At 44.4% G+C, this 24,071-nt stretch overlaps 1 protein-coding gene across 4 annotated transcripts in view; it reads right to left on the bottom strand.

The window, feature by feature from the left end:
• The window catches only part of DCAF8 (DDB1 and CUL4 associated factor 8), a 45,262-nt gene extending 38,696 nt beyond the window's left edge, over positions 1–6,566 (bottom strand). Inside the window, exons 1-2 of one of the 4 annotated variants that reach the window (XM_079762205.1) lie at positions 6,436–6,566; positions 5,294–5,368 (exon numbers count right to left, since the gene is read on the bottom strand). The gene's annotated coding sequence lies outside the window, so the exon portion shown is untranslated. The other 3 variants (XM_079762204.1, XM_079762207.1, XM_079762206.1) reach the window with 3 other exon arrangements.
• Positions 6,567–24,071: the final 17,505 nt, after the last annotated feature.

Genomic DNA, 24,071 nt, shown 5'->3' with positions numbered 1-24,071 from the left:
AAGATAAGGAAGTCCTGCATCAACTATCCTATGAACAGGAAATTTGTTCCCTCTTCGGATGGATGCCTTCTCTTCCTGTTGGTAATACCAAATGTCTCATGTTTAGTTTATTGGCTTTGGTTCCAATAACAATATTTCAGCCCTGGCCGGTTTGGCTCAGTGGATAGAGCACTGGCCTGCGGACCCAAGGGTCCCAGGTTCAATTCTGGTCGGGTGCACGTGCCCAGGTTGCGGGCTCCATTCCCAGTAGGGGACATGCAGGAGGCAGCCAATCAATGATCCTCTCTCATCACTGATGCTTCTAGCTTCTATCTCTCTCTCCCTCTCCCTTCCTCTCTGAAATCAATAAAAAATGTTTGAAAAAAACCAATAACGGTATTTCAGTATGTTAAGAATTCATTCTAACCCATCAGTGCTATCTCCAGCTGTAGAGCTAAGGAACTTTTTATAATGGTTAAACCCATTTATCTCAATTTAAATGATTCTAAGGAAAATCCATTAACTAAGGAAATTCCATTGTGTTTCCACTATAAAATGATTTACTTTCACATCAAAATCCAGTATTACCAGTTTTTGCCATTCACATTTCACATCTTCCTTGAGCCCTAGCCGGTTTTGCTCTGTGGATAGAGTATCAGCTGTGGACGGAAGGGTCCCGGGTTTTATTCAAGGGCACATACCTCAGGTTGCAGGCTCAATTCAATTCCCAGCCCTGGTCGGGCATGTGTGAGAAACAATCAATCGATGTGTCTCTCTGTTTCTTGCTCTCTGTCTCTCCAACTCCCTTCCACTCTCTCTAAAATATCAATGGAAAAATATCCTCTGGTGATGAGAAACAAAAAAATAAATTTTTTCCCCCTTAAATCGCTGGAAAGGACATTAGAGAGATAAAAGAGTGGTGATACTCCAAAGGAACAATTTATAATGAAACAATAAAGAAAGCCTAAAAACATCAAGAAGTGCCCTCCTACCTGCACTCAGTTAGAGGGCAGAGTTAAATAAGGTTAAAATATACTTGATAATGTGGCACTGCTTCAAGTACACTAGAGAAATATATCCTCTTGGCTACCACTAGAGATAAATCATAGTAGCTTTCCAGATGGCTAAGGAAAACCAAGAACAAAAAAATGACTTGTGAGATAACTTCACATTAGAATTTGGCCAGACTTCCTTAAACAGTATCCTCACAGGATAAGAGCAAATACCTAACCTCTCAAATATAATGATGAAAATTTTTGCAATAACCCAATCCATTAGACATACCACATTTCATTAAAAGATGCCATGCCCTAACCGGTTTGACTCAGAGGCTAGAGCATCGGCCTGTGGACTGAAAGGTCCCAGGTTCGATTCTGGTCAAGGGCATGTACCTGGGTTGCAGGCACATCCCCAGTGGGAGGTGTGCAGGAGGCAGCTGATCAATGTTTCTCTCTCATCGATGTTTATAACTCTCTATCCCTCTCCCTTCCTCTCTGTAAAAAATCAATAAAATATATTAAATTTTAAAAAAAGATGCCATCTCTGCCATATTAATCATGGCCCACACCCTACATGCAAACTCGAGACAGACTAAATTCACTAATTTATCTCTAGCAAACACATTCCTGGGGTTAAGGTAGTACTCGATAAATTGGGTTTCTGGCTCAGAAACTATGTTCTGTAGGGGTAGAGATATAAAAAAATGCTATAAGTAAGTGACCAATTCATAAAATTAATCACACACTAATTTTCAAAAACTGCTCAAGGACTTTCTTCTCACTCCAAGAGAATAGCTGAATAAGTAAATAAGAACAGGTAGTCCCTTTTTCTGACCAATTTTAACAGTAATGAAGATTCTTTTTTGTTGTTGTTAATCCTTACCCGAGGATATATTTTCCCCCATTGATTTTTAGAGAGTGGAAGAGAGGAGGGAGAAGGAGGGGAATATAGGAAGGTAAAGAAGGGAGGGAGGGAAAGATGTAATCAACACTTTTTTTTTTTGATGTAGAGATACATGGATTGGTTGCCTCCCACACAAGCCCTGACTGGGGTTGGGATCCAATCCGCAACTCAGTACATGCCCTTGACCTGGAATTGAACCCACAAACCTTCAGTGGGCAGATCGATGCTCTAACCACTGAGCACACCAGGGTGAAGGTAGGGCCAGGGTGAAGATTCTTGTGCATATTCACAAAAACCAAAGATAAAGTTTTCAATATGACTGTTAAATCTAAAAGCATTGACATCTGTCTCAGAAATTAAGATATGCATAGTCACTACCTCCATGCCTATTGCTGATTCAGTGGTTTCAATTGCCTGGGTTCCAAATGGGTAAGAGTAAATAACAGATTATCTTGCCTCACTGATAATCTGCTTAAAAATAAAGCTAATTCAATCTTAAAAACTAACTCTTAACACTAATGTTATGCAATAAAAAGCTCTGTTTGGCTAACTCTGACTTTAACTGGACATTTCCTAGACATGTTTAAACTTTCTTACAGTAGATAATATCCAGAAATAAATAATATTTACTAAAAACAAAGTTTAACTAGTCACTTCATGATTTTAAAAGCCTGTAACTCACTGATGGAATACAGGACCAGAGAGTGTGAAACTGATCATCTCAGGCTCCCGAAACAGGGCACACTTCTATGGAACGTCTCCCACTAGCGGTGTCCCATTTGCTTCTGAAATGCCAGTACTGTTTTAAACTGGCAACAAAAAGGCTGCTTTTTTTCAGCTCTCTCTGAAGACAGGCTCCTGTCCTAGGTTGATCCTAGTCAACACCAAGGATCACAGCACTGGGACAGAATTTTACACATTTAATAGAGTGCTGTATTAAATGCCCTGTTGGGTTGGGAACTAAGGTCACAAGCATACCTAGCCTCTCACTTCAGCCATGCTAGGAAATTCTTCCTAATAAAATGGGACACTTCTTATGCAACACCATGAAATATAAAATATCTTCAGAATATGTGAAATTCTTGGAGGGGATGGAGCAGGGATGGAGAATTCTTATCTAGCACATAGAATAATAAGGAATAGTCAAAATTATGCCTCTTCAAACATATTTCCTTTTTCCACTCTTTCCCAACATAGATCTAAAAATCTTCTAAAAATACAAATAATAAAAATGCAATCTCACCACTCTCCATCCCAAGTTTTTATCTTTCAATGGAGAGAATTTAGATCTTGCTTGATGTTAATGCAAGTTGATCAACTCTAAGCTGATCACTGGCTTGAATATAATTGCTTTCATTACAATGTAATCAACACTTTTTAAATATGCATTTTTATTGACTTCAGAAAGGAAAAGGGAGAGAGATAGAAACATCAATGATGAGAGAGAATCATTGATCGGCTGCTTCCTGCATGTCCCCTACTGGGGATCGAGCCCACAACCAGGGGAACCAGGGACCCTTCAGTCCACAGACTGATGCTCTATCAACTGAGCCAAACCAGATAGGGCTAACCAACACTTTCTTAATTTTCATGTGGCATTATCTACTCCAAAAAGGCATGGAAGAAAAGCCAACAAGAGAAGGTTAAAAACTTATCATCTGTGCTATCACATATTATTAAGATGGTCCAACTGGGGAGGTGAAATAAAAAACTCTGTATTCCCAACTCCCTAGTCCAGATTCACTTCAGAAAGAAAGGAGACCTTTTCATGGTCTAGTTCTTTGATAACGTATTGATGAGGATCACTGCAGAGCCCAACAACTAGGAAAAACAACAACATATTCCCTCCATGGCAAAAGGAAAAGACCTAAGAGGGAGCTAGAGCAGAGGTGGTGAACAACACTGAGGCAGGAAAGGAAGGAATTACAGGCCTACCTCCTTTTACTGTGCTTCCCTTTATGGTGCTTCACAGATGCTGTGTTTTTTACAAATTGAATGCAAGACCCTTCACTGGCAAAAGAGTACAATTCACTTTACTGCAATACAGCTTTGTTGCAGTGGTCTGGAACTGAACCACCAATATCTTGAGGTATGCCTGTACAATACTTGTGTCAACTCTGGTCAGGTATACTAATACAGACACCAAGAGGAAGGAAGCAATGAACAAAGAAAACTTATAGATATTTAGTTTAAGAATGCATTTAGAGATATACATATACCTACATCTAATACTCCCCTGTCCTCTGGTCTTGAACTAACTTGAATCATGTTCAATAGACAACCCTTGGTGGGCACATACAAAGTAACATTTAAGCTGACCAATTAAGAATGAATTGAAAAAATAACCAGGAAACGATGTTCAAAAGCAAAATGCAAAGAGATGTAAACTAATGTATAACTTATTCTAAGCCATATCAATGATGTGTACAGAAAATAGGGGGGAAAAGTGTCTATCATGTGCTAGCCATACGAACAGTAGGAAGTGGTATTTATCCCATTTTTAGAGATGTGAAAACGAAGGGAGAAGCTTAAATCACGTGCCCAAGGTCTAAATCTTAGCACAGTATTTAAACACACGTCTGTCCAGCTCTAAAGCTGTACTTTCCCCTTTCTATCTTACTGATACACCTATGTACCACCAATAATAAACTTATTCCAGTTCATAAGGAGCATTTTCTAATTAGAACACAATGTGAAATAAAGTTCTCACCAGTGTCACATTCGACCTTTCCTACTGCAAATCAGAGAGATTAAGAGTCAGCCAGACCTCCCTCCCAAAGACACTCCTCTCCAGTCACATCCCATAAACTCCAACCACAACACTATTCTCTGCTTCTAGAAACCCAAGAATCTTACAAAAATTACGTTGACAAGTATGTTCTGTCTCCCCTCTGCCACACTGGCTCATGCTGCTGCCTGCACAGGATGACTGTCTGCTGAACAGCTATAAAAAAGCAGCCGCTATGTTTTTTAACCCAAAGTTTACTGCCTCCCGAAGAGCTGGAATTCTGAGGTGAACTGAACCCAGACACCAACTGCAGACAGCCTTCAGTTTCGTGACAAAGCAGCTAAATATTCTCCTCTAAAGAGCAAGAAATGACGGCCCAAACTAATTCGCAGCTCTTAACAATGTAAGCAACACGATCCACACAAAGGCAAAACACAATGCAAATGAGGTGGACACATTCACTTCTAGGCTTACCGGAGTTTTGAAGATACACAGGAAGAGTTTATGACAGATAATCAAGATGTCCCACAGCCCATTCAACTCATAAAAGTAATTTAACCAGAGCTGGAACACAGTTAAAAAAACAATACCCCAACTCTGGAAAACGGTGGTAGGAATTTTACGGCTTGAGTGGTCAGCACTTGACCGTCAGGGCAGAAATCCAAACGCTCAACTCCGACTCACCTTTCCTCCTCTCCCGCGGCAGGAAGCGTCAGGCTGGGCTCCTGAGAAAACGGGTCTCGGAGTTTCACTGAAGGACTGAGAAACATTTAAAGTTTAAGTGGCAGAGGTGTCTCTGCTACTAAACATAGTAAAAAGTATTTATAAGTACATGTTAACATGTTTTAGATCTCTTCACAACTATTTAAAGACCAGAGTCATTGATCTAATTCCGACTACTCAGTCAATAACCTACAAACATAGTTACAGAAATAAAATGAACCAGGCAAGCATCCTCCTTAACAGGAAAACCTGAATCTTTTCAACCCTAACTAACCCCCCCCCCGCCCCCCCAGCCTCCCGAGGAGAAACCACCGCGCAGGGGGAGGGGTGGGTCCCGGGGAGAATGTGATAGCTCCAGCGCCGGTTTGTTTACAGACTCCAGCAACAACCATGAGTCAGAAATTCAAGCCACCGGGCGCTTTCCAGCTAACAGGGACCAAAGGGGACCGTTCTATGGTGTCCTGGAGATCTGGGGGTGAGGGGAGGCAAACTAAGAGAATTCTGTTACAAAGGGGACGGGACCAGCCGGCAACAACTGCCTCTCGGGTTCTCGGACCTCGGCCTCCCGTGTGAGGTGCTGGGCCCGAGAACTCGGGATGCGGGGGGAGGGGGGAGGTTAAGGGGGGTATCGCGCGGGGCCCTTGAAGGGACTGGGAGACCAGGGCGAGCCGCGTCCCCCAACCTCTTGGGGGAGGGGGAGCCCACACACGGGTCGTCACCCAACGAGGCAAGACGTCCCTGAAGGGTTGTGGGTCAGGCCCTTGAGGGCAATTCCGGGGCTGCCGGGAGGAAAGGGCAGCCAGTCCCTCCAGCGGAGACTTGGCTCGGGGGAGGGAGAAGCCCTGAGCCCTGGGCTTGGAAACGAGCCCCACTATCCCGAGGGGAAACAGACAGGGGAAGAGTGGCAGGCCAAGCCGGAACGAGGCACGGACCGGGTAGGTCGGGGGTGGGGGGGGTGTCCGGCTGGGGCAGTTACAAGCACGGGAGCCGGCGGGGCTCAGCAGCCCGCTCCCCGCCTCGGGTCATCCTGCTAGCAGCTGCTCCAACTGTCCCAGGCCCGGCCGTCCCGTCCACTGCCGCCACCAACGCCGCCGCCATCTTACACTGGCCAGCGGCCGCCGCCACCGCCGCCTCCGCTCTCTGCGCCTGCGCCTGCGCCGCCACGCTTTCCGGCCCCGTTTGCGACGATCTGCCGTGGAGAAGCCGGAGGGAAGAGTGGTCGCGCGAGCTCTCGGCTTCCCAACCTCCTCGAAGGACGCGTGAGGGGCGGGGCTTAAGGCCAACGGAAAACACGACGGGGGCGCGTGCGCATTGCCCAGAAGGCAAAGTTGATTTTTTATTTTTTTTTCCTAGTGCGTGGAGGGTCACACGCACCTTGGGATACGCAGGGCACATCTGAGTTAGCGGCGTTCCTGAGTTGTGGTGGAAGTAAAATTTATTTCTAATGGGCTTGTGGTGGAAATAAAATTTATTTCTAACGGGCTGGCAGGCAACCTTCCGGGCGACCTCCATGTCTGCCCTGTTTCTGACATACTGGGAACAAGCAGTTCTCTCGCCAGATTTTTTTCCAAAAGCCCTATTTCCTTTGAGGACCATTTCCATAAGTGGTTTCTGTATCTTCGAGGCCCACTCCACCCCGAGAGCCTCCATTCATCCACTTTTAAAGAAGGGATTCAGAGCCTTGACTGGTAGCTATTTCTCTGAAGTGGGGTGGGATAGTGAGGGTTCCCAAGAATGGGCCCAGGGATGTACACTCCGCTTCCTAAAAGAAAGCGTGTAGAAGATCCCTAACAGGGTTACTCCCGCCTGCCCGGATGGAGGAATTTTCCATCAAAAGGCCAGGGTGCAAGAACCTGACCTCACCTCCTGTACCGCTACCCTGCACGATAAGTCATCACTTAGACTGTGGCAATAGACACCTAGCAGGTTTGTCTACTTCCATTCTTGTCCTAGTTAAACATTAAGGCAGCCGGCGTGTCCTTCGAAGCTGTAAGTCAGGTCAAAACTTCCAAGCTTCTCATGCCACAGTAAAAATCAAAATGATCACAGTAGTCTTCAACACAGGCTTACAAGATCTGGTGCCTGTTTCCCTGACTTCTCCCACACTGCCTAGCTCTACTCTAGCCGGAAGCATGTTCCAGCCCAGGGCTTTTGCACTTGTTTTCTTCTTCTTTTTTTTTTTTAATGTTTATCTAAGATTTTTTTTCCCCTTTCAGATATTAGAAATGCAAATGACTTTGGTATGTTGTTCTTGTATCCAGCAACCTTGCTAAACTTTCTAATTCCAATAGTTTATTTGTAGATTCCTTTGGGTTTCCACATATACAATTACAGTATACTAGTTAAGAACACTGGTTTCACTTCATTTATTTTATTTTGGGGCCAAAACCAAGCTTTTCCTCCATCACCCCCACCTCCCACCCCTTTGGCAATCATCAACTTGTATTCTATAAGTCTTTTTCTGTTTTGTGGTGTTTCTTTGTTGCTGTTTTTTAGGTTCCACATATAAGTGAAATAATATGGTATTTGTCTTTCTCTGACTTACTTCACTTAGCATAATACCCTTTAGGTCCATTCATATTGTAGCAAATGGCAAAATTTCATTCTTTTTCATTGCTGAGTAATATTCCATTGTTTGTATACCACATCTTCTTCATCCGTTCATCTATTGATGAACACCTAGGTTACCTCCATATTATGAGTAATGCTCCAGTGAACACAGGGGTGCATATATCTTTTCAAATTGGTCTTTTTGTTTTCGTTGGATAAATTACCCAGAAATGGAATTGCTGGGTCATATGGTGGTTCTATTTTTAATTTTTTGAGGAATCTCCATACTGTTCTCCATAGTGACTACACCAATTTACAATCCTACAACAGATCTTTACTAGACTTGAGTTCTCCACTTAATCTCCACAGATCTCTACTCAAATACTTCCTGAGGCAGCTCTTGACCATTCCAACTAAAATGATACCTTTTACACACACACACAAAGAAAATGGTACCCTACACCATCACCCTCCTGTATCCTCTTAATCTGCATTTTTTTATTCATAATGTTTACAAATATATACTTACTGATTTTTTTTTAAATATATTTTATTGATTTTTCACAGAGAGGAAGGGAGAGGGATAGAGAGCTAGAAACATCAATGAGAGAGAGACATCGACCAGCTGCCTCCTGCACACCCCCCACCAGGGGATGTGCCCGCAACCAATGTACATGCCCTAGACCGGAATCGAACCTGGGACCTTCCAGTCCGCAGACCGACGCTCTATCCACTGAGCCAAACCGGTGTCGGCTACTTACTGATTTTTAGGGAGAGAGAAACATCAATGGGAAAGAGAAATATCCTGCACAACTGCCACCAGGGATTGAGCCCGCAACCCAGGCATGCGCCCTGACCAAGAATCGAACTGGCAACCTTTCCATGCATGGGGTGATGTCCAACCAACTGAGTCACACCGGCCAGGGCTTTTATAACATTTTTTATACCTGTAACATGTAACCTATAATTACATAGTTTTAATCTAAATATATCCTCTCTAATAAAATGGTAATATGCAAATTAACCATCACTCCGCTACATAAGCCACGCCCACCAGCCAAGCCACGCCCACCAGCCAATCAGGGCGAGTATGCAAATTAACCCCAATCCAAGATGGCTACAGCCACGGACAGCAAGGTTTCCCAGGTAACAGAGCAAGCCAAGCTTTCCAATAGCCGTTGCAGGCCTAAGCCTCCACTTAAGCTACAAAGTTTCAATTATAGAAGGTAAACAAATTCAAACAAATGGCGGCAGAATGGAGCTTGAGAGAGCAGGCCAGGGTTGCCGGCAGCAACAGGGGAAGCAAAGCTTTCCGCACACCCTGGCTGGGCTCACCCGCTTAAGGCTACAAAGTTTCAATTGTAGAAGGTGAATTAACTGCCACAGAAATGGCTGCCGCCTCAGAAATGGCTGCCGCCCCAGGCTACAAAGTTTCAATTGTAGAAGGAAAATAAATTCCAGATACCAGGGCCTCCCCTTGGGTTGCCAGGAGGCGTGGCCGGCCTGCAAACCACCACAGGCCCCTCGCTCAGGCCACCCCACACCCCAAGGGAACCCCCACCCTTATCTGTGACACCCTTCAGGGCAAACCAGCTGGCCCCCACCCGTGCACCAGGCCTCTATCCTATCTAATAAAAGAGTAATATACAGATTGATCATCACTGCAACACACAATATAGCTGGGTGATCACGTTGGCAGGCAGAAGCGGTTAGGGGCAATCAGGAAGGCAGGCAGGCAAGCAGTTGGGAGCCAGCAGTCCTGGATTGTGAGAGGGATGTCCGACTGCCCATTTAGGCCCGATCCCACCAGGATCAGGCCTAAACGGGCAGTCGGACATCCCTCCAGGAGTCCCAGATTGGAGAGGGTACAGGCTGGGCTGAGGGACAACCCCCCGCCGTGCACGAATTTCGTGCACCGGGCTTCTAGTATTAGAATAAAACTCTGTGAAGGCAGGGTCTTTGTCATCTTTGTAACCCAAACAACCTAGAAGAGTGCTAGAACACAAAGTAACTATCAAATGCCCTACCATTCCATTCATTTATTCTATCCAACAACTATTGAATTCCTACTACATGTAAGGTCCTGTTCTAGGTGCTGCAGCTGCTGCAGTGAAAAAAACAAACCCAGATGTCTGCATTCATAGAACTTATTATTAGTGCAGGAGTTGGGAGTGTATAGAGAGGAAAGGGACACGCAGACGGTATTAAGTTATGGAGAGTACTGTCAAGGAAAGGAAATGGTGTGCTCTTTTGCATTAGGGGGTCCAGGGAAGGCCTCTCTGCTGAGATGGCATTTGAATAGAGATCAGAGGGGAGAGCCAGGCAGAGGGAACAGCAAGGTTAAAAAACCTTGAAACCTGACTGTACTCTGTATTCAAAGAACAGTAAGGAAAGCAGAAGAGCATGTAGGAAATTAGTTTAGAGAAACAAGATGGAGGTCAGATGAATTATGGACTTATAGAACTAAGGAGAGGACTTTGGATTTTACCCTAAGAGTGCTAGGAAAGCCCTAGTGGGTTTGGCTCTGGATAGAGCATCAGCCTGCAGACTGAAGGGTCCCAGGTTCGATTCCGGTCAAGGGCACATGCCTGGGTTGCGGGCTCGGTCCCCAATGATTCTCTCTCATCATTGATGTTTCTAACTCTCTCTCCCTCTCCCTTCCTCTCTGAAATCAATAAAAAAATATTTAAAAAAAAAAGAGTGCTAGGAAATCATGGAGGGTTTTGCATAAAAGAGTGACATGATCTGATTTATCAATGAAGAAATTTACTTTGGTTGATTCTTTAAGAACTGCCTGCTGGAAGGCAAAATAGAAGCTGAAAGACTAGTTAGGAAGATATTGCAGGCCTTCAAGGCTGGTGTTGCAGTTGAAATAGTAGGACGTGGTTGGATTCTGGATATACTTTGAAGGTGGCAGAGGTGATTTGCTAATAGATTGAATTTGGGGTGCAAGATAAAAAAATATATCAGAGCAGAGCAACAGGATAAATAGCAATGCCATTTTCTGAGATAGAACTCCTAGGGGTGAGGGGACAGGAGCAGGTTTTTTGAGGAAATACCCAGTTCTAGTTTAGATCTATTAAGCTGGAGATGCCTATTAGATTACAAATGAAACTACTGAGTAAACAATTGAAATACAAATCTGAAGCTACCAGGAGAAGGAACAATTGGTGGTATTATCTGGGGAGTCATTAAGGTATAAACGGTATAGATAACCATGGGATGGGAAGTGCTCGGTTAGTTAGTGTGGAAAAAAAGAGAAACAATTATAAATTGAGCTCTCTAATCCTGAGGCACTCCAACTAGTAGCGGTCAGAGAAAAAGGAAATCCATCAAAATGTATTTAAAAGGAGCAACAGGAAATAGGAAGAGAGCAAGAGGTCTTATGAAATAAACTTTAAAAAATGTTTTAATGAGTTTAAGGTTGAAAATGACTGAAAATTGCCCAGCCAGTGTAGCTCAGTGGTTGAGCATCAACCTATAACCCAGAAAGTCACGGCTCGCTTCCCGGTTAGGGCACATGCCCAGGTTGCAGTCGATCCTGTGTGGGGGCATGCAGGAGGTGGCCAATCAATGATTCTCATCATTCATGTTTCTATCTCTCTTGCCCCTCTCCCTTTCTCTCTCTGAAATCAATTACACATACACACACACACACAGGTGTATATATATATATATATATATATATATATATATATATATATATATATATATACCTTTTTTTTTTTAAGAAAATGACTGAAAATTGACCACTGGATTTGGAAACATGGAGGTTCAGACCTTGACAAGAGTGGTTTTAGTGGAGCTATGGAGATAAACACCTCCCCTTCTGTGATCTGGTTTCTGTGCTCACTGTTTTGGTGGACACCATTGCTACCACCACCAAATTAATTGCTACTACCACCGGATCTTCTCTTTCTTATTTTGGGCTTTCCAATTGCATTTGAGGTTGTGATGACCCTTCTAAATACTTAACCCCCTGATTTCTGTGACACGGTGTTCCATAGTTCTATAACATTTTTCTCTCCATTTATTTAATGAGCTTCATTGTACATGCTCTTCTAAACTGATCTTATCCATTCCCACAGTATAAACTACTACCCACATAAGTATTTATTTCCAACACAGGCTTCTCCTTCAAGGTATAGACTCACATACTTTATAACCAATGGCACTTTTTAAAAAAATAGCTTTATTGAGATGAAATTCACATACCATACAATTCACTCATTGAAAGTGTACAACCGAAGGGCTTTTAGTACATTCACAGATATGTGCAACCACCACCATCAGTTAATTTTCAACCATTTTTATCTCCTTGAAAAGATACTCAGTACACATTAGCTATCACCCCCTAATCTTCCCACCCTCTCTAGTCCTAAGAAACCATTAATCTATTTTGTCTCTATAGATTTCCCTATTCTAGACTTTTCTGTGAATGGAATCCTATAGGATATAGTCTTTTGTGGCTGGCTTCTTTCACTTAGCATAGTTTTCTTTCTTTTTGGTAAAGAATTATAAATGCATTGGATCATCTAGAATTCAGATGGGCTGAGCACCAAAATGGCACCAGCAGGCCAGAATGACCAGTGGGCAGGAGGCCTGGTGTAGGCAGTCCACTGAAAAGTGGGTGAGGCAGTTTACTGGAGACTGAAAGCCGGTAATCACTTCTTGTGAAACAGATAATGAGAAGAATAGGAACACCCGCAGGGAGGGCAAGAGCCTCAGGCAAGTGCAGCCGAGAGGTAGAGAATGTGCCTAACATTCCAGCCTCTTTTTTTATTTTCCTGTAAGCTGAGGGTATGTTTAACATTTTCCATCTCAAGGATTTTTGGCACTGAATTCCTTCAGAGAAAAAGGGGCATCAGGTCCCTTCTATAGCTGCTTGCTGCTGTAAGCCAAAAATCCTTGCTCTCTGTCAGAGGGTCGATGAGGCCTGAGCACTAAAGGAGGCTGTGATAGTGTCTAGGGATGGTATTTCCTGAATACAAGTAGGGCTTGTAACCTGGTAGGAAAAAAGAAACTTTATAAATTTTAGTATTATTGGGGCAAAAGCTAGAACAACGAGAATTATGACAAATGGTCTGGTGGAAGGAAAGAGACATCAGTTTGGAGGGTTGTAGCCAAATACATAAGAAAACTAGGAAAAAATTCAGGTCCTAGTCAGCCCATGGACTGAAGGGTCCCAGGTTCAATTCCAGTCTAGGGCATGTTCCTCACCTGGGTTGGAGTCTCAATTCCTGGCCCCAGGTCAGGACATGTGTGGGAGGCAACCAATCAATGTGTGTCTCTCACATCGATGTCTTTCTCCCACTCTCTAAAAATCAATGAAAAAATATCTTTGGGTGAGGATTAACAACAACAATAAAATTTAGGATTTAGTTTTGTTCATGGGTGAAAAAGAAAACTTTGAAGATAATGAACTGAACTAGAGTTTAACATCCACAACTGCATTTGAAAATGCTATTGATGGCACCCAGAGTCCAGGCACATCTTTTTCAGATCTGACATACTCAGTAAGAATTGCCAAATTCTGGAGGGATCAGGTAGGGAGAAAGATATAAAAGCTTCCACGTTGCTTATGAAGGTATAATTTACCAAATTGTTTCAAAATGAGGTTAATTCTCTTAACTTCATTTGTCCTTGGATGTGGTCGGCAAATGGGATAATTGGATTTCTGCTATCTGTCTTACTGAATAAATTGGTTTAAGCTATTTACCCTCTGGCTGGGGAGGAATAGTGCAAATCATTTACTTTTAAGTGTCCTTGATTTAGGGAAAATAGGATTTACTAGATGGCTTCAGACTACTCAGCAACTAGATTTTCTAGTTGCAAAATGCTGTTTAACTCACTGTTTTGCTTGTCCTGGCTTACAACTTTCACAAACCTTTTTCTTTATTTTTAAAAAATATATTTTTATTGATTTCAGAGAGGAAGAGAGAGGGAGAGAGAGATAAAAACATAAATGAGCCAAAACCGTTTTGGCTCAGTGGATAGAGCGTCGGCCTGCGGACTGAAAGGTCCCAGGTTCGATTCCGGTCAAAGGCAAGTACCTTGGTTGTGGGCACATCCCCTGTAGGGGGTGTGCAGGAGGCAGCTGATCCATGTTTCTCTCTCATGGATATTTCTAACTCTCTATCCCTCTCCCTTCCTCTCTGTAAAAAATCAATAAAATATATTTTAAAAAATATTAAAAAAAACAAAACATAAATGATGAGATAGAATCATTGATCCGTTGCCTCTTATACACCCCACACTGGGGGTCAAGCCCACAACCCGGGTATATGCCCTGACCTGGAATTGAACTGTGACCTCCTGGTTCACAGGTCGACACTCAACCACTGAGCCACGCTTTTCTTCAAAATGCATCTCCATGCCTGATGCCTTCTATTACTAAAACCATACAATTTTTCCAATTTAATTAGAATTCTTAACTCTTAGAAACCTTAATTTTCCAATGATAACGAAAAAGTAAACAATCAGCATTTCTTAGATTGACATTTACGAAAACTCTCAATTTCAAAGAACACACCTTCAACAAAGCACAAGACATTACATTAACAATTCCAAATCTACTTTATAGGTTTTCTGTGACAAAAGCTAAAATCAGGTGAACTTAGAATTTTTTTTGAAATATTTATATGTTTATCATTTAACCCCGCAAGGGTCCAAAGTTTTTAAGTTGCCAAAGACTGGAAATCATGTACAGGCATATGAGGTTGGAGAAAACGGTGGAAGAGAGGCGGGGAACAGCCTGTTCTAGGGCTACAGTTTCCAGGCCTCCAGCCGCCTGGATTTAAAACTGCAACATTTTCCCTTAGAGATAACATGCTAAGGGGTTATAATGAGTTCTGCTTCTGATAGTAACAGGACTATTAAGTAAGCATTTGCAGTTGTTTTGTTTTTGTTTTGTTTTTTTTAATTCTCACCTGAGGATATATTTCCATTGGTTTTTAGGGAGAGTGGAAGAGTAAGGAAAAGATAGAGAGAAACATCAATGTGAGAGAAAGACATCGATTGGTTGCCTCCTGCACAAGCCCTGACCAAGGTCCAGGCCAGGGAGGAGCCTGCAATTGAGGTACGTGCCCTGGACTGGAATTGAACCCGGGACTCTTTGGTCTGCAGCCTAAGCTTTATCCACTGAGCCAAACTGGCTAGGGCAGCATTTGCAGTTTTGCTGTAAAGAAAGTTGTTCTGCCCTGACCAGTTTGGCTCAGTGGATAGAGCGTCAGCCTGCGGACTGAAAGGTCCCAGGTTCGATTCCGGTCAAGGGCATGTACCTTGGTTGCGGGCACATCCCCAGTAGGGAGTGTGCAGGAGGCAGCTGATCGATGTTTCTCTCTCATCGATGTTTCCAACTCTCTATCCCTCTCCCTTCCTCTCTGTAAAAAATCAATAAAAAATGTATTTAAAAAAAAAGAAAGTTGTTCTTTGGGAAGAGGGTAGGGGAGAGAAGACAAAATCAGGGGTTTCTTGTGGTTTTAGGGGCCTGGAGGTGGAAAGGAAGAGGGAGGCTTTGGAGCTGGGGATGGGTGTCAGGAGGAGGAAGGCCAAGGTTGAAAGGAATGGTCAAGGGAACTTAGGGTGATAGAGGTGCAAACTTTAGAGAGAATATCCCTCCCTAGGATGGGGGTCAGGCACTGAGGTAGAATGAGAAGAGTGGATAAAGGGGGTACCTAGTAAGATGCAGTGTAGAGGTGAGGTGGCTAATGGCTGTGAGACAAATCCGTCAACTCCCATAATAGAGATTGAGGAGGGGACAAGGGACCCAGTGAATTCGGGGAGGGAGGAATAAGTGTCCCCAATGTCAATTATAAAGGAGATCAACTTACCTGCCACCACAATAATTCCCCAAAGCTCTGTCCTGGTGATGTAAGCCTGTGGGGCCTTGTCAGGGCCTGGGCAGCTTCAGTCTTCGGTGACCAGTCCCAGGAGGTCTGGAAGCAACAAACCGGATCCAGAGGGCAGCCTTGCTGAGATCCGACCCGGAGGGGCCAGACTGCAGCCTGATTTCCAGTGGCCTTCCCTTCCGCACCTTGGGCAGGGCCCAGGCGGGGGTCTCAGATTTGGGCAGGACTTGGCCCAGTGTCCTTCCTTGTTGCATTTGAAGCATGGGCCCGGAGGAGGCTTACCCTTGGTTAGAGAACTGGCACTTCATTTGGGGTTCATGAGAGCGGTGGCTAGGAGCGGATAGGCCTCCTTCTGGACCTCAGCCTTGGCCTGGTCTCGCTTTTGGTTTTGGATTGGGTCTCCTCATATCTATTATTAACGACCTTAAAGGCCAGGTTAATGAGGGGTTTGTGGACCTGTGTCTATTTTTCGAATTTGCGGCCTATGTTGGGGGCTGCTTGGGATATAAAATGGGTGTTTAGAAGGCTTTTCTCTGGGGAGGTGGGGTCTAAGGTGGTAAATTTCTGTAAGGTGGGAGAGGAGAGCTGGGTTTTCGTCAAGTGCCCTGAGTGAGTTCATTAAGTTTGTCACAATTGACCGCCTTATGGGCAGCCTTTTTGAGTCCGGCAATGAGACAGGTGATCTACGGAGCTGGCGCCCTGGAGAATTAACCTGAGTCCCATCTTGGGTCAGTTCTGGAGACTACATCAGCGACAACCGGGTTGGCCTCTGCGTCCTGTCTATGGAGGGCATCGGCATGGTCCTGAGCTACTAGCCAAACGTGCTCCTTCTCCTCTGGGGTGAGAGAGGAGGACAGGAGGACATAGATGTCGTGCCAGGTCAGTCATAGGACTGGGTCAGGTACTCAAATTCCTTAGTAAAGGTCATCAGGTTGGTGGGAAAAGACCCAAGACGCCTCTCAATCTGTGTGAAGTCGGACATGGAAAATGGGATGTGTACGGACAATCTTGGCCCTGGCTACCTCTCGTACGGGAAAGGACGGGGGCTGGAGGCTGGGCTGTTCTGGAACAAGAGGGGGCTCGGTAAGGAGATTGAGGGGGTGGGTGAAGAGGTGGAGTCCGAAGACAGAGGGACAGTCAGAGGAGGGACATAAGGAGATGGGTTCGGGGACCTGGAGGGGAACGGAGAATCAAGAGGTTGGAAGGCTCAAAGGGAGGCTCTGAGGGACCTGATGGATCAGGAATCTCAGGGGGTAAAGGTCCGGGGTTGGCAGGAGGGGGCTTTGAGTGGAGAAGTAGGATTTGATAAGTAGAGCAGGTGTGACACAGAGGACGATTATGGAATATAAAAAAGACCTGGATGTAGGGGATCTCTGACCATTTCCCATTGTGGTGAAAGGAACTGTCTAAGTCCTGAAGAATATTAAAATCGAACAATCGAATGTTCCATTCTCAGACCAGTGTGAATCATTGTCTAATTTATACTGCGGCCAGGCAGTATCACAATAGAAGAGAAGGCGCTTTGGCTGGACCTCCGTGGAAAGGCCGAGTGTTAAGATCCCAGAGGAGTGTTTGGGGGGTGGGGGAGGGAAGGGGATGGAAAAAGAATTATCCATGGTGTAAATTAGGAAGAGGAGGTAAGAGGAAGACAGCTGGATCTGTGTGGCAGGCGTCCCGACAAGGAAGACTGTGGGACCTGGTCCTGGCACTGAGGCCGGACTAGGGAGAATTTCTGACCTTTGTTTGAGACGGAAAACAGCAAATCAGAAATCCTGAAGGGTGATCTAATTGTTACTTGCAGAAGATGAAATGAGCTGGTGTTCAGTGCAGGGTCAGCAACGGGAAGGAGAGGTTCCCGATCGAGCAATCGATCTGGGCGTCCTCCTCGGCTGGTTTGTGAGGGCCCGTAAGGGAGAGAGGCCTAATTGAGGTCAACCTTGTCACCAGAGTAGTAGGATTCGGAGGTAAGCCCAGGTAGAGCTGCCCCTGTCTACCGCTCTCCAAGTAACAGACTCTGGGTGACTGAAGCTGGAGCAATGGCTCCCCTTCCCCTTGGAAACTTCCTGGGTTTTGGCACCAAATGTTAGGGTCACCAATGGAGGTACGCACAAAGCTGAAAGTTGTGAAGAATTATAAATTTACTAGAACATCTGGAAACCAGATAGGCTGAGCCCAAAAATGGCACCAGCAGGCTTAGCATAGTTTTCAAGATTCATTCATGTTGTAGTATGTATCAGTACTTCACTCCTTTTTTTTTTTTTTATTAATTCTCACCAGAGGATATTTTTTCATTGATTTTTTAGAGAGTGGAAGAGAGGGAGGGAAGGAAGAGAGAGAGAGAGAGAGAGAGAGAGAGAGAGAGAGAGAGAGAGCGCATCCATGTGAGAGACATCCATTTGTTGCCTCCCACTTGCGCCTGGACCCGGGGCCAGAGATAGAACCTGCAACCTAGAACTGGCAACCCTTTGGTGTGTGGGCCAATGCTCTAACCCCTGAGCACACTGACCAGAGCTAATTTCTTTTAAAATATATTTTTATTGATTTCAGAGAGGGAGAGGGAGAGAGATAGAAACATCAGTGATGAGAATCATTGATCAGCTGCCTCAAGCACATAACCCGGGCATGTGCCCTTGACCGGAATTGAACCTGGGACCCTTCAGTCCACAGGCCGACACTCTATCCACTGAGTCAAACCAGCTAGGGCTCATTACTTTTTATAACCAAACTAGAGGCTTGGTGCACAAAATTTGTGCATGGGTAGGGTCCCTAGGCCTAGCCGGCAATCAGGGCCCATCTGTGGGGCAACTTGCAGGGCGATCGGGGGACCCACTGGCACCCACCTTGGCTGGCCTGACACTGCCTGCTCACCAGCCTCACCCCCTGCCGGTCACCTCCCTCTGTGGGGTGACCGGTGGAGCCCATGCTGTCACCCACCTTGGCTGGCCTGGGGCCTACAGGATGTGGGCAGCTTCTGTGTTGAGCATCTGCCCCCTGGTGGCCAGTGTGCATCATAGTGACTGGTCATTCTGCCGTTTGGTTGATTTGCATATTAAGCTTTTATTATATAGGATATTCCATTGAATGGATATACCATATTTGTTTGTCCATTTGTCTGTTGATAAACATTTGGGTTGTTTTTACCTTTTGGCTCTTATGAATGCTGGTATAAACATGCATGTGCAGGTTTCTGTGTGGACATGTTTCATTTCATTTCTCTTCGGTATATACCCAGGAATGGAATTGCTGGGTTATGATTAACTGTTTTTAGTCATTTGAGGAATTGAAATTCTGTTTTTCAAAGCTGTCATATCATCTTATATTTCACACCAGCAATGTATGAGGGCTCCAGTTCTCCCCATCCTTGTTAATACTCGATATGACTTTATAGTTCTAGACAGCCTAGTGGGTCTGAAGTGGTTATGTCATGTGGTTTTGATTTGCAATACCCTGATGACTAGCAATGTCAAGCTTCTCTTCATGTGTTTATTGAACATTTCTATCTTCTTTGGAGAAATGCCTACCAGATCCTTTGCCTTTTTTGTCAGGTTATTTGTCTTTTTTTTTGCATACAATGTCTTTGGTTGCATACAGGCCTCCCACCCACCCACCCTCCCCTGCCTTCTCTTTTAATTATTGCATTGTAAGTTTTTATATATTCTGGATACAAGTCCCTTTTCAGATATGATTTGCAAATGTTTTCTCCCATTCTGTGGGTTGTCCTTTCACTTTTTTTATGGTGTCCTTTGAAGGACAAAACTTTTTAATTTTGATGAGGTCCAATTTTTTTTTGTTGCTCACGTTTTTGGTGTAATTTTTAAGAACCCTTAGTAAAATCCAAAATTATGAAGGTTTTACCTGTTTTCTTCTAAGAGTTTTATTACTTTTAGGTCTTTGATCTATTTTGAGTTAATTTTTGTGTATGGTGCAAGGGAAGGACTGAACTCATTCCTTTGCATGTGGCTATATCCAGTTGTCCCAGAACTATTTGTTGAAAAGACATTCTTTGCCCATTGGTTTTGACACCCTTGTCAAAAATTACTTCATCATAGATGTATAGGGCTCTTAATTCTATTCCATTGGTATCTATGTCTATTCTTATGCCAGCACTACACTGTTTTGATTACCAGCAACACCAGCTCATTTCATTGCTGTGTAGTAACGTTTTTTATTTTATTGTTGATTCTATTACAGATGTCCCTCATTTCCTCCCCTTTGCCCCCTCCACCCAGCCCCCAAGCCTCCTAGGGAGTGAGGTTTGAAATTGGAAAGTGTGAGTCTTCCTTCTTTATTCTTCTTTTTCAGGATTGTTTTCTTATTGTGATTCCATATGAATTTTAGAATTAGCTACTCAATTTCCACAAAGAAGTCAGCTGGGATTCTGATAGGGATTGCATCAAATCCGGAGATTGTTTAGGGAATACTGCCATTTTAACAATGTTGTCTTCTCCATAAACATGAGATTTTTTCCATTTTAGATTTTTCCCTCTTTCAACAAAGTTTTGTAGTTTTCACATTATCATCTGCACATCTTTTGTTAAATTTATTTCTAAGTATTCTTTCTTTCCTTGTTTTCTTTTTGATGCTATTGTGCCTAGAATTGTTTTCTTAATTTCATGTTTGGATTATTCACTACAAATGTATAGAAATATGATTGATTTTTGTATATTGATCTTATGTCCTGCAACTCAGCTAAGCTCATTGTTTTTTGTGCCTTTTTTAAATCCTCATCCGAGGATTTTTTTTCCAATGATTTTTCGAGAGTGGAAGGGAGGAAGGAGGGGGAGAGAGAGAAACATCGATGTGAGAGACACATGCATTGGTTGCCTCCTACACCCACTCCTACTGGGGCTAGAGAACCTCCAACCAAGGTACATGCCCTTGACTGGGAATCAAACCCACGACCCTTCGGTATGTCAGCTGACCCTCTAACCACTGAGCAAAATTGGCCAGGGCTGAGCTCATTAATTCTTAGTTTTTTAGGGGATTCCTTAGGATTTTTTATAGACAAGATCATGCCATCTGTAAATATAATTTTCTTTTTCAGAGAGTAAGGGAGAGAGAGAGGGAGAGAGAGATAGAAACATCAATGATGAGAGAGAACCATTGATGGGTTGCCTCTTGCACACCCCACACTGGGGATCGAGCCCTAACTCGGGCATGTACCCTGACCGGGAATCAAACCATGACCTTCTGGTTCATAGGTCAACACTCAAGCCAACCTGGATGGACTAGCATTTCTCTTTGTTGCTGACAGGTTGGACTTTTAGAAATAGCACTAGTTAGGTGAACCTTAGATGAGAGAGGAGTCCATGCTAATAGGCCAATGTATAGCCTCATCTTTGCCACTGTGATTATTCTATTCCTGAGAACACTTTTAAGGACTGGGATAGGTGGAGTGGTCCTGAAATTATACTACCCATTTGGTTATTCAGGCCTTTTCTGGTGAGTACTTTAACAGGTCCTACTCTCAGAGATCACTCCAAATGCTCCACACCAAATCTTGTTTTCCATTTCCCTATCTTGTTGCATCTGGGTCCCTGATCAACTAGCTCACTGACAATGCATTCCTGTATATCCTTGCCTCAGGCCACTTCTCTCTCCTGACAATGTGGACGATCAGGTACATTGCCTAAAGCCCTACTCATTGAAAAAACTTGTCCTCACCACTGTCTTCCAGGATTACACTGGATGGGGCTGCTGAGAAGTTACCACATTTGGTTTGCCCTAATATATCAAGCCAACCCATGCATGAACCAGACCTGGATGTGTTTCCTCCTCAGTCAAATGGTTGAAGAATTCTTATTCTGCCCTAAGTAGGAACTAAGAGAAAGGTATCAGTGCAATAAATGTAGGTAATATGGAGATCTGGGAACTCTTGTTCAATTTAACTTACTTGTGCCCACTAAGTTTGCTTGGGCTTCTTTCCCAACTGTAATTTCCATCGTAAGATGGATTGCTATTGTATCCACCCAATCTTATGGCTTGGCAGAACTGGCAAGAACCACCTGGTTGGTTATATGGGTAACTGGTCACAGCCAATTGATATTTTGTGGTCAGGCACTGAGTCTCTATCAGAACCTAAAAATGTGCCAGGAAATACTTTAAAATCCTATTTAATTGAAGGCTAATATGCAAATAGACCTAATGGCAGAACAACCAATCACTATGAGGTATGCTGAACACCAGGGGGCGTGTGTGGAACATGGTGGGCGTTGGCTACTGTGGGATGGTGGAGCGGGGGGCGCCAGACCAAGGCAGAGTGCCAGTTTCTGTCATCGGGGCAAGTCTCTGGTGGTTACTGAAAATTCTCTGCTCCCCCGTGCCATGATCCCACCTGGCACTCGCACCTGCTGCCGGTGCCGGAGCCGTAGCTTGCAACCGCTGCCAGTGCCGGAGCCACCATTCGCACCCACTACCAGCGCCGGTCCCACCGCTCACACCTGCTGCCAGTGCCAGAGCCACCGCTCGCACCCATAGCCGGTGCCGGCCCTGCTCACACCTGTAGCCAGCACCACCGCTTGAACCCGCTGCCGGTCCCCATCACTCAGCGCCATCAAGGGGTGTAAGCAGCGGCTGCCAGCCCCGATTGCCCCTGAGGGCTTATCTACCTCCCCCTGCTCCTGAGGGGTGATTGGAGAAGCAGCCGCTGCTCGCATCCGCTGCTGGCACCAGCCCCAATGGCTCTGCGCACCGGCAGGAGTGGGGCTGCTGGCAGACAGGGGGGCACGGAGCATGGGCCTACTGCAGCCTTATGGCCCAGTTCTCCTCAAGGTGCACGAATTCGTGCACTGGGTCCCTAGTATGTGTGTGTGTGTGTGTATATATATATATATATATATATATATATATATATATATATATTATTGATTTCAGAGAGGGAGAGGGAGAGATAGAAACATCAATGATGAGAGAGAATCATCGATCAGCTGCCTCCTGCATGCCCCACACTGTGGACAGAGCCCACAACCTGGGCATGTGCCCTGACTGGGAATTGTGACCTCCTGGTTCATAGGTAGATGCTCAACCACCAAGCCATAGCAGCCGGGCCGTAGACACTTTTTAAATGGTGAAACTTTACTACAGATGACACCCCTTACTCCAAACCCTAGAGGTCTGTACTGCGGCTCTCCTATTGTGGATTGCCAGAGAATCCACACATCTTTTCATTCCAGATACCTCTAGTACTGTGGAATTTTCCAGGTCATATGGCCCTGCTATCATAGCCTGGCCTCTTGCATTCCCATGTACGGATATGCTGCCTCCAGAACTCAAAGAGGTCTACTGAGACACTGTGCTTCTTTTTTTGGGTAAAAGACACCAGACACAGCCCAGCTGGCATGGCTGTTGACCTATAAACCAGGAGGTCATGGTCTGATTCCTGATCAGGGCATATGCCTGGGTTGCAGGCTTGATCCCCAGTGGGGGGCATGCAGGAGGCACCTGATCAATGGTTCTCTTTCATCATTGATGTTTCTCTCTCTCCCTTCCCCTCTGAAATCAATAAAAACGTATTTTTTTAAAAAGACACATGATGCAGTAACTTATCTTTTACTTTGGAGATGTTTCAGAATGCTGGATTCAAAAACCAAATATGGCAGGGCCCTAAATTTTTTGTAAGGTTTATCTCCCACCCAGTAGAGTATCTCACCAAGGAATTCCTATGACGAGATGCTGCAGCAACTTAACTCATGTTTGTATTAATTAGCCTATGGTAAAATTTGTTTCATTATATGGATCAACATTGTTAAATGCAGCCTAGAACCTAGGCCAGGTATTGTGACATTTCATTGAAGTTACTGACCTCTGCATTCTGTTCATCGACTTTTGGTCTTAGTTATATAAAAATCAATATCCTTCTTGGCTGCCCATCTATCTGGTCTGTAGGACCACCCATGTTCCATTACCCAACTCCGCTTGGACCGTGCTGCCCAATGGAACTTCACCCACCCTGCCTCTGAAAATTAAATGTTGCCATTTGGCCTCTGCTATGCCAGAGTCCAGTCATCCCCACTGCTTCGAGGGAAACCAAATCTTAAATATCATCCCCTTCCCATCAGCTTCTACCAGCAGAGACAACCACTTCTAAACTTCTCAAAGATGTTGGTTACCACTAGGTTAGTGCCTTTCCTTTATAAAAATTACAGTCAGCTGGTAGGTTTTCCAGTGTAATAGACATTCATTCCTATATGCCCACTTCCTCTAAGCCTGTTGATAATTTCTCATATGGTCTGTCATCTTGACTTCCTTTACTGTGGGCCATTGTTTCTCCCAAGCTCCCCAAAGCCATCTCAGCAGCGTATTATAAGTACCTCATGGGGAACTTGCCAGGATGTTCCAGA

The sequence above is a fragment of the Cnephaeus nilssonii genome, assembly GCF_951640355.1.
Source record: "Cnephaeus nilssonii genome assembly, chromosome: 21".
NCBI lineage: Eukaryota > Metazoa > Chordata > Mammalia > Chiroptera > Vespertilionidae > Cnephaeus > Cnephaeus nilssonii.
The sequence above is the reverse complement of the archived record's forward strand: the minus strand, read 5'-3'. Positions and strand labels throughout refer to the sequence as shown.